Source organism: Pteropus vampyrus, unplaced genomic scaffold (assembly GCF_000151845.1).
Source record: "Pteropus vampyrus isolate Shadow unplaced genomic scaffold, Pvam_2.0 Scaffold177, whole genome shotgun sequence".
Lineage (NCBI taxonomy): Eukaryota > Metazoa > Chordata > Mammalia > Chiroptera > Pteropodidae > Pteropus > Pteropus vampyrus.
The window spans coordinates 807294-815915 of record NW_011888958.1 but is presented as its reverse complement, the minus strand read 5'-3'; the positions used below and the strand labels follow the sequence as shown (position 1 = coordinate 815915).

General features: G+C 48.6%; 1 protein-coding gene across 1 annotated transcript in view; it reads left to right on the top strand.

The window, feature by feature from the left end:
• The first annotated feature begins 6276 nt into the window (after positions 1 to 6276).
• Positions 6277 to 8622, top strand: part of JDP2 (Jun dimerization protein 2) — a 38369-nt gene continuing 36023 nt past the window's right edge. Inside the window, exon 1 of the mRNA XM_011370840.2 lies at positions 6277 to 6525. The gene's annotated coding sequence lies outside the window, so the exon portion shown is untranslated. The remainder of the gene's footprint in view (positions 6526 to 8622) is intronic.

Genomic DNA, 8622 nt, shown 5'->3' with positions numbered 1-8622 from the left:
TTATTGAACTGTTAACCCATGGCAGGTACTAATATGGTGCTTTATAAGTATCACATTTAATCTTCACACCAACTCTCCAATGTAGGTACCATTATTATCTCCACTTAACAGATGAGGAAACTGAGGCCTAAGCATCCTATTGAGGAATCTGACCAGTTCATAGTAACACTTTCTGAAAACGGAGTGGCAAGGATTAAGAAGCAAGGAAAAAGTGGAGGGGGGTCTTCAATCCCACTAAGAAGCAGCATTATGGGGGTGCTAGCTGGAAACATCTTTGTACCATACTGTCTACATTTTCAGATTCAACTCTCTCTTTTAATAATGATGTTTAATCCCTAAGGTTACAATGCACCTTCCAGATTTAAACAAATAAAATGGACTCATATGACTCATATCAGATCTTACTTCTTTGCGTTATATTTAGCTGTATTGACAACCTATTTTGGCTTCCATGGCAGTGGAAAAGCCCACTCCTGTGTTAAACGGGAGGAGATTGGAGGAGCCTTGAAATTCTGTGATTCTATGTCTGTGTCTTCCTTTCTTCTATCTTTTGGGGCACGCTTTGTTTGCTTAATTCTTTGCCTCCTCTTATTTCCCCAGTTTGTTAATTATTAGCATCTCCTAAGACTGAGCCCTAGATCAGCTTCTGCTCACTCATTACTCAAAATTTTAGTTACCTATTATTTGAAATTTAATATTTCTAAAAATCATCTTTGACCTAAAGGAGTTTGGTGCTTCTATCTACAATCCTGGTATCAGCTTCAGGGAGTACCTAAATATGGATGACTTACACAGTGCCGCTCCAACATGGACCTTTCCTCTTTTCAGGTGTTTTCAGGATGTATTTTGACACATAATATTCTGGAAGCAGAATGCATCATGTATTCCCTAGCTCACTTGAGTCCTCATTTCCCCATTTTTATGAATATCATCTGTCTCCCTGGGCTTCTTGTCCATCACCCTTTATGGACAGGCCTGATACCTTCTTTTTGCTTTGCCTCCTCAAATAGGGTGGTGACACATGGTGCATGGCTCATAGCAGACATTCAGACAAGGTTGTCTGACTAAATTATTTAAGTGACTAACTGAACCTCAAGCTGTGAGAAGGCAAAGCAATGCAGTTCTGTATTTAGTCTCAGATGGTTGAGTGGCGTTTGATGGATGAGGCAAGAATAGTAAGCAGATAAAATGCCATGGCGTCAGTTCAGCAGTCCGTTATAAGATTGACTTTGGTCCATTTTATTCATCTATTCTTCGGCTCTCTTTTGGCGGCCAGTGTCAGAAAACTTAACTCAAGCTGTCTTAGCAGAAAGAGAAAGGGGACATATTGACTCCATCACTGTGAAGTCCAAAGATCTGTTCAGCATGTTCTCATGGCATGTCAGGTTCAGGGACTCAAATGATGATCTCGTGGTTGTTTCTCTCTACATGTCTTGGCTCTCTACTCTGCTCTGTGTTATTTTTATTTTCAGTCAGGCTTTTGTCACATGACAGAAAAAATGGCCACAGACAGTCACAAACTACATCCTTACACAGGTGTTTTAAAGGAAGTGTTCTGCCTCTTTCTTAACAGTCACATATCAAATCTTAGGGAAGATTCTAATTGGCCCTGTTTGGGTTATGAGCCCATTCCCTGAACCAATCACTGTAGCTTTGGAAATGGACTACTTTAATTGCCCAGTTCAGGTTGCACACCCACTCCTGGTTGGGGTGATGGGGCACCAGGATTGCCATCCCTCCAGGGCCACAGGGAGAGTAGTGGTTCTCCAAAAAAAAAAAAAAATGCTGGAGAAAAAAAGAAAAGGAATGCTGAGGAGCACAACATACAACTGCTATACCCCTCTCTCCCTATCACCACTTGGCCCAGCATTTTGACCAAAGAATTTACGATTTCTTCACCTTCCAAAGACTTACTGTGCTAGGAGATTAAGGAGAAGATTCTAGGCTTTCCCCAGAGATGGCTGCATTGCTATGGGTACTGATTTATTATTAAACCTTTAGACATGTTGTCTGTTGTTTTACAAAATTCTCATTGGTGGTTTTAGAAGAGAAGCCTTCTCATTCCCAACTCACAAATTTTCTTCTCAAAGATTTCAGCCTTGACCATATAAATTTTAAAAAACTTTAAACCAAACACTCCCTAACCCTCCAAATAACGACTATGCAACGTCTCCTCCCACGCTGCCTGATTTTAATTTTTTTCAAGAGGCTCATTTCTCCTTGTCTCTCCCGGTAGGTGTTTGATTAAGAAAGGATAGAACAGGAGGAAGAAACCGTCATAAACAGGTTTCTGTAATTTGTAGAGGATATAACAGCTAGTTTCAACTTCTTGTTTGATTTTATGATACCATCCTACCCTTCACCAAAGAATACTTTGTCATTTTTTAAAATTAGCAAATCAAACAACTGTTTTTGAAAAATTTGCCATAACTCTATGGATCACCAGGGATACCTGAAAGATCAATCTTGAGCTTGGCTTTGTCTACATCAGAAGCTGCAAAATCAGATGCCCCCAGGAGCTAAGCAGGCCATGTAAATTACCTGGCAAGCTGGATGGAGACTGTGTCAAACTGAGATTTAAGTCCCATCTCAAGGCAGCAGCTTCTAGTGGGCTGCAGCCCATTGTTGCCATTAGGTACTGTATGCTGTGGCAGATATTGATTGTTCGCTAATATATGATTGGTTCCCTTTTCCTCTGTGGTACACCAGAGGACTGAGCTTTTTTTCCTCTTTGAAATTAAGAATGGCCATATGACTTGCTTTGGCCAATGAGTATAAACTAAAGTGTCTTATGTCACTTCAGGAGGAAACATTTAACTGCGGGTGCCTGACCCTCTCTACTTCTTTCTTTTCCCTGCCATTGACCATGGATACACTTGTTGATATGGAGGTGCAATACTGAGCCAATCACTTGTAGGAGAGCCATCCTGGACAATCATCTGGATCTGCAGTAGTCTCATGTGGATGAGAAGTAAACCTTTCTCATGTTAAACCACTGAATTTTGAGGATGTTTGCAATTGCAGCATAACCTATGCTATTTTGACCATGACATATTGCCTGACTGATTGTTTTCAAGAGAAGTTGGGAATTTAGATTTTTGGGTGAAATCTTATATATATTTTTTTAAAAAAGGATTTAAAGTTGAGGCAGCAAAGCCAAATTCAGCCTGCCAGCTACTAGTTTGCAAGTTTTGGTCTACACAGTTTGAGTAGAGAATGCAACAATTAATGATTTTCCTATGTGTATCAATTCTATCTAAACTGCAGAGCTTCTTATCTGTGTCACATAGCTCTTAATTACTTTGGTCTTCTGTTCATTAGTGTTCAAGTCATTCTTCCTAAGTAGGTGGGAAGTAGGGACAGGAGAGGAATCGTCTTAAACTTTGTGCATCTCACAGGCACATAAGCAAGTTTCAGTAAATACTAGAATAAAGACTAGTTGATTACTCAGAACTATCACTTCCTTCTTTGATACTGGAGGAGCACGTCCGAGGAATTCTTTATTTTGCTTGCCATTTCACATTTTCCTATTCGCAAGGAGCTTGGGATTCATCGATGTCCATTAAGCTTTATTTATTTATTTTTACTAAATTTATTGGGGGCGACATTGGTTAATAAAATTATATAGGTTTCAAGTGTACAATAATACATCATCTGTATATTGTATTGTGTGTTCACCGCCCAAATCCATTAAGCTTTAAAATGTAATTATCTATATAAGTCAGAGATGCAAAACCCAGTGTATTAATCAGGACTTCTCTAGTTGCGAGTAATAGGAAACCTAAATTCAAACCGCCTTAGGTAAGATATAATTTACTGATTCCTATAACGAAACTCCAGAGGTAGGAAGAATGTCAGGTGTGGCTGGATTCAGCAACTCTGAACTTGATCTGTCTCTCTCTTCCTTGCTTGGTTGTACTCTTCTTTGCATTAGCTTCACTCTAAGTAGACTCCCTACAAGGTGGTAGCTTCTGGCTATTTCAGGTCCAGCTTCTGGCAGCTTCTTTTCCTAGCAGATCCACGAAATTCCTAGTCTCATCAGACTAACTTGAGATTCCTGGCAATCTCTGCCCAGCCCATTGGCCAGGGCTGGGTGTATTAATCAGGACTTTTCTAGTTACAAGTGATAGGAAACCTAAATTCAAACAGCCTTGGGCTGGGTCACTTGTCTATCTCTAACAGCCAGTAGTAGATGAGCTCCAACCTGCAAGGCAGAGAGAAGCAGGCCAATGTCTGCATAAGACCCATTTATGGCCTCTCCCTCCAGTCACTTCCAAAGGCAATGACTATGTGAAGGGGCCTGATGGGGGGCAATGTGCTGGAAATGAGGTCTTGAAGCTGTGTTTACATAGCATTCTATATAAAATTGAAAAATATCCACATCAAATAATGGAGGAGACCTGAGAGATAGTATAGGAAATAGAGGGGGCCAAAGACCTCCAAGTTAACCCTTGGTGCCACTCCTATAGTATATTTAATTTGTGGGGGAAGTAAAGGCCTAGGAGGACTGCCAGTGGCCTAGGATTTGCTCTAATCACGCGTACTAAATATTAGTCCCCACATAGATCAGTTTAGTTTTTTCAAAGTCCCAGGTAAAGATGCATAAAATAGCACTGCTCCTGTTTAGTGTTTTCTTCCACATAAATGTCCAGACCTCAGTCTCACCGGGGAAACATCATAAGGCAGTTTCATATTACCCAGCTTTGATCTTTATGCTGCCGTCAAGGTGCAGTTGGCCTTTCTGGGGCTCAGAGTGATGTTCTTCCACAAGACTACCAAATTATTACTAATTTTCAATTGTAGAGTCTTTCAGGACCTTACTTTCTAGTCGTTAATTTCAATGTTTTGCGGGAGAGATCTGACCATGAACGTGGAAACGGTCAGGCAATGTTATCAGGACGTGATCTGCCTTTCCATAAGACTAGTCCTCTTATCCAGAAAGATTTCACTGCACTGAGGAGATAAGGAGAGTAAAAGCTCACTGTGTTCACATTGCAGAGACATGCTCATTCAGCTTTGCTCATTTGCTCCCACCTGTCTCAAGTCTTGTTCTTTCTTTCACATTGAACATCCGCACTCCAAGAAGGCATGAACTTTTTCTTTCATTTCCTTTTTTTCCATGCGTGATGACCTGACATCACTCTGAGAAGGAGGCTGATGGTCACTGAACATAAACATCGTCACTCCTATCTGGCTCAGGCAGAAAGGTAGGTGGTTGGTTGGCTGAACTCCTAGGGTGTCTGGAAGCAGAAGATGTCAGCCATTGTGGCAAGGTTTCAGGTGCCAGATGTATGTTTGAGCGTTCTGTCTCTGGCCTTTAGATACTGGGGGGCACCGTGGAACTCTGGAGTCGCCCTTAACTACCACCCCAGGAGGATGAAAGATGAGAGTAGAGTTGGCAATGTAAGTTGCATTGGGGAAGAAGGCCATTCCAGGTGGGCGGAGGGCTGGGTCTGCTCTGCCCATGAGCAGAAAGGAGAAGCCTGTTGGAGTTGGACAAAAAGCCCAGGGATCAAACTGTGTGAGCCACCACTGAGAAGGAGAAAGTGGTGGGCTCAAGGCTGCAGCCCCTGAGGAGGCCTCTTGCAGTGAACCACCCCAGGGCTTAAGGGTGCCTGTGGTGGCCCGGTGGGCTAGTGGGTGGGGGTAGAAGCACCCGTATGTCTTAATCTTCTGCCCATCCTTCTGCACAGGAAAATAAAACCGGCTTGCGAGATCAATTTCTCTTGGACATCTCATGAGATGTCCAAGGATGAAAATGTGCTGAAATCCTCTCTCTCGGTTTGGAAGAAAGCGCTAAGAACTGAGGAAGAAGGTTCAACACAGGCTACGTAAGCTTCAAGGGGCTTTTGACTTGTCCCGTCGCTTCCTTCTCATTTCTCTCTCCCTGAGCCGCGGCTTCTGTCTTGGGGGTGGGGGAGGCAGCCGGTGGCTGTGCGCGGGGATGCTCTTACATAACCGCTCGCCGCGTCCCGCTTTCTCGCGCGCTCCTGAGCCTCGGGGTGGGAGATCCGGGGGACGCGATGGAGCCCCGGCTGGCGCTGCGGGACCGGGGCCGCCCGTGCGGGGAGAAGAGCGCGCGAAGCTGCGGAAGGAGGGCGCGAAAGGCGGGGGAGGTGAAGGTCAGTGGGTGTGAAGCGCCGGATCCACACCCCCCCCTCCCCTGTCCCCTCCTTCCCTTCCTCTCCATCCCCCTCTGACGTCTGGAGCTGGCAGCTCGGCGTGTTCCGCATTCCCGACCCCTCCCCGCCGCCCAGGGGCCGCTATATAGCCGGGGCTGATGCAACCCGTCCCGCCGCCCGCCACAGCCTGCGGGAGGGACGCTCGGCGTTCGCAACGGGGGGCGCTGGCGGCGGCGGACGCTGCAGCGGCGGCGGGGCTGGCGCCGCGGCTGCTCCCGGGCCGGGACGGGCCTGGGCGCCGGCCGGAGCTCCGCGGCCGGGCAGCAGCGGCGCTGAGTGGGCACGGCGCCTGCAGCCGGGCCCCGGCCCCGGGGGCGCCGCCTCCGCCCGCGGCTTCTGCACGGTGGGTGCGAGCGCGCGCTGGGGGCGCCGGGGCAGGGTGGGGTGGGGCGCGCGGGCCTCAGGCACCTGGGACGATCGCCCCCGCGCGGGCGGAGTGCACGGAGCCCCGCAACCCTCTGCCTCGGGGGGCGGCTCCCGCAGCCCTGGGACCCCGCGCTGCCCCCGGCGGGGGGTGCTGCAGTCCGGGGCCCTCCCGCGAAGCGCCTGGGAGCCGGTGGCTTCCCTTTGGTTCCCGCCCTGGGACAGGAGGCTCCGTTCGCTCCCGGGGCAGCCAGGGCGCTCCCTTCATCTCCCTTCTGCGCGCTCCTCCCCCGTCCGTTTGCAGGGAGGTGCTCTCTTCGGGCGGCGGGGAAGGCGGGTGAGTGGGGAGGAAACTGCCCCAGGAAGACGGGCCTTGGGGGTGCAGTGGAGGGTGAAAGGCCAGGGAGGTGCAGGGTGCTGGTGGTGGAGGGATGACGAGGACCTGCTGGCAAGTGGTGCCGCCCCCACCTCTCTCGCTGAGAGAAAGCGCGGTTCCCTGAGGACTTAGAGGAGGGTAGTGAGAAGGGCTAGGGCTCTTTATGCAATGAAGAGGGCTTCTCTCAGGGCCATTGCTCTGAGATTCTGGGCTGGGAGGGGGCCTAGGGGCGGCCCAGGTCCCCTTTGCCCCCCCCAACCCTCCAACCCCCCAACCTCCCCGGCTCCCAAGCTCTGTTACATAAGGAGGCAAGCTGGCTCCTCAGGTAATCAGCTCCTTCTCTCCTGACCAGCCCAGTTTAGAAGGCTCTCCCCTCAAAGGAGGCTGAGGGATTAGGCCTTAAGGCCTGGACCCCAGACCCTGGGGTGGTAGACTCAGGCTTTGCATTAGTCAGTGGGAGGGGCCAGGAAGATGGGGAGGCCTTGGCTTTTCTGCAGGAATGGATGGGGCATGCATGCTCTTGGATGGAGAGGCTGGTGGAAGGGAAATCAACTAAACCTTTGGGCCAGCTCCACTTGCAAGGTTGGCCCAGTGTGCTGCCCTCTCTACTGGCCCAGTGTACCCTGGCCCAGTGTGCTGCCCTCCCTGCTGGCATCCAGCTGTGGCCTGACCACATGTGCTCAGGGCAGATGAGCCCAGGTCTGCCTCTCTAAATCTTGGTGGTCTCTCCTGAGAGTCTTAGTTTGAGGAGCATTAGAAACGGGCTTTGAATCATGATTGGGTGCCTGTTTGTCCTTTAAGGCCTTGCTGTGAACTGTTTACATATCATCATCTATCGCCCTTTCCACCCAACTCCCTTCCCTGAAAGTTTTTAAAAACACCTCCCGTTGCTTTCATCTTTCCAGCAAATCTAGAGCAGCTTGGATGGCTGCCTTACCTTCCTTTGCAGGTTTCTAGGGGAGAGTTTAACCAGGTATCAGGTGTGAGCATGGCTCTGATTTTACATAAACTTGAGGACCAGGGAATAGAAACAAGATTATTCTCATGCTTGTAGGTTAAGATTTTGCTTTGTTTAAAACAGGGAGGATGGATTTCTCAAAGACTCTTCTGTTTCTTTTCTACTTTGGCTTTGGTTCAGAGCAGCAGGCTGCTCCAGAATCTTCCTGAAGAGCTGGGTGCTATGAGATTTGAAGGGCTGCTGGAAGGCATGGGTGTGGACGCCTCTGACTTTTCTCCTAGGTTGTTTGCAGCCACGGCCAAGGAGATGTGTTGATAAGTGGTAACAGCGTCCCCTAAGGAGGGATTTACACAAGGGTCTCCTGACTCACTCATTGCCTAGCTTTTGCAGCTGCGGCCCGCCCTCCCCCTCCCCCCCCCGCCCCTACCTGATTGCAGGATGTGTGGGCATCTTTTCCAACCTGCAGAACCCTTGGCAGGTTGAGATGGGCTAGGCTCTCCAGGCCTTGTTTGTCATGGGGCTGCTGGTGTTGCAATGGGCTGCCTCTCGCACCACTGTTTCTGTTTCCAGCTCAGCTCTGGAAGAGGGGCCCATGCAGACTCTAGGTTGGCCTGCTCTGTATTCATTCAGCCCCAGCTCAACTTGAGCAATGAGAGCCAGGGCTGAGGGCAGGCAACATTCTTTTCTGCTTTTCTGCTGCAGGATGCAGTTTGCTTTTTTCCATGCGAATGAATTATGTTTGA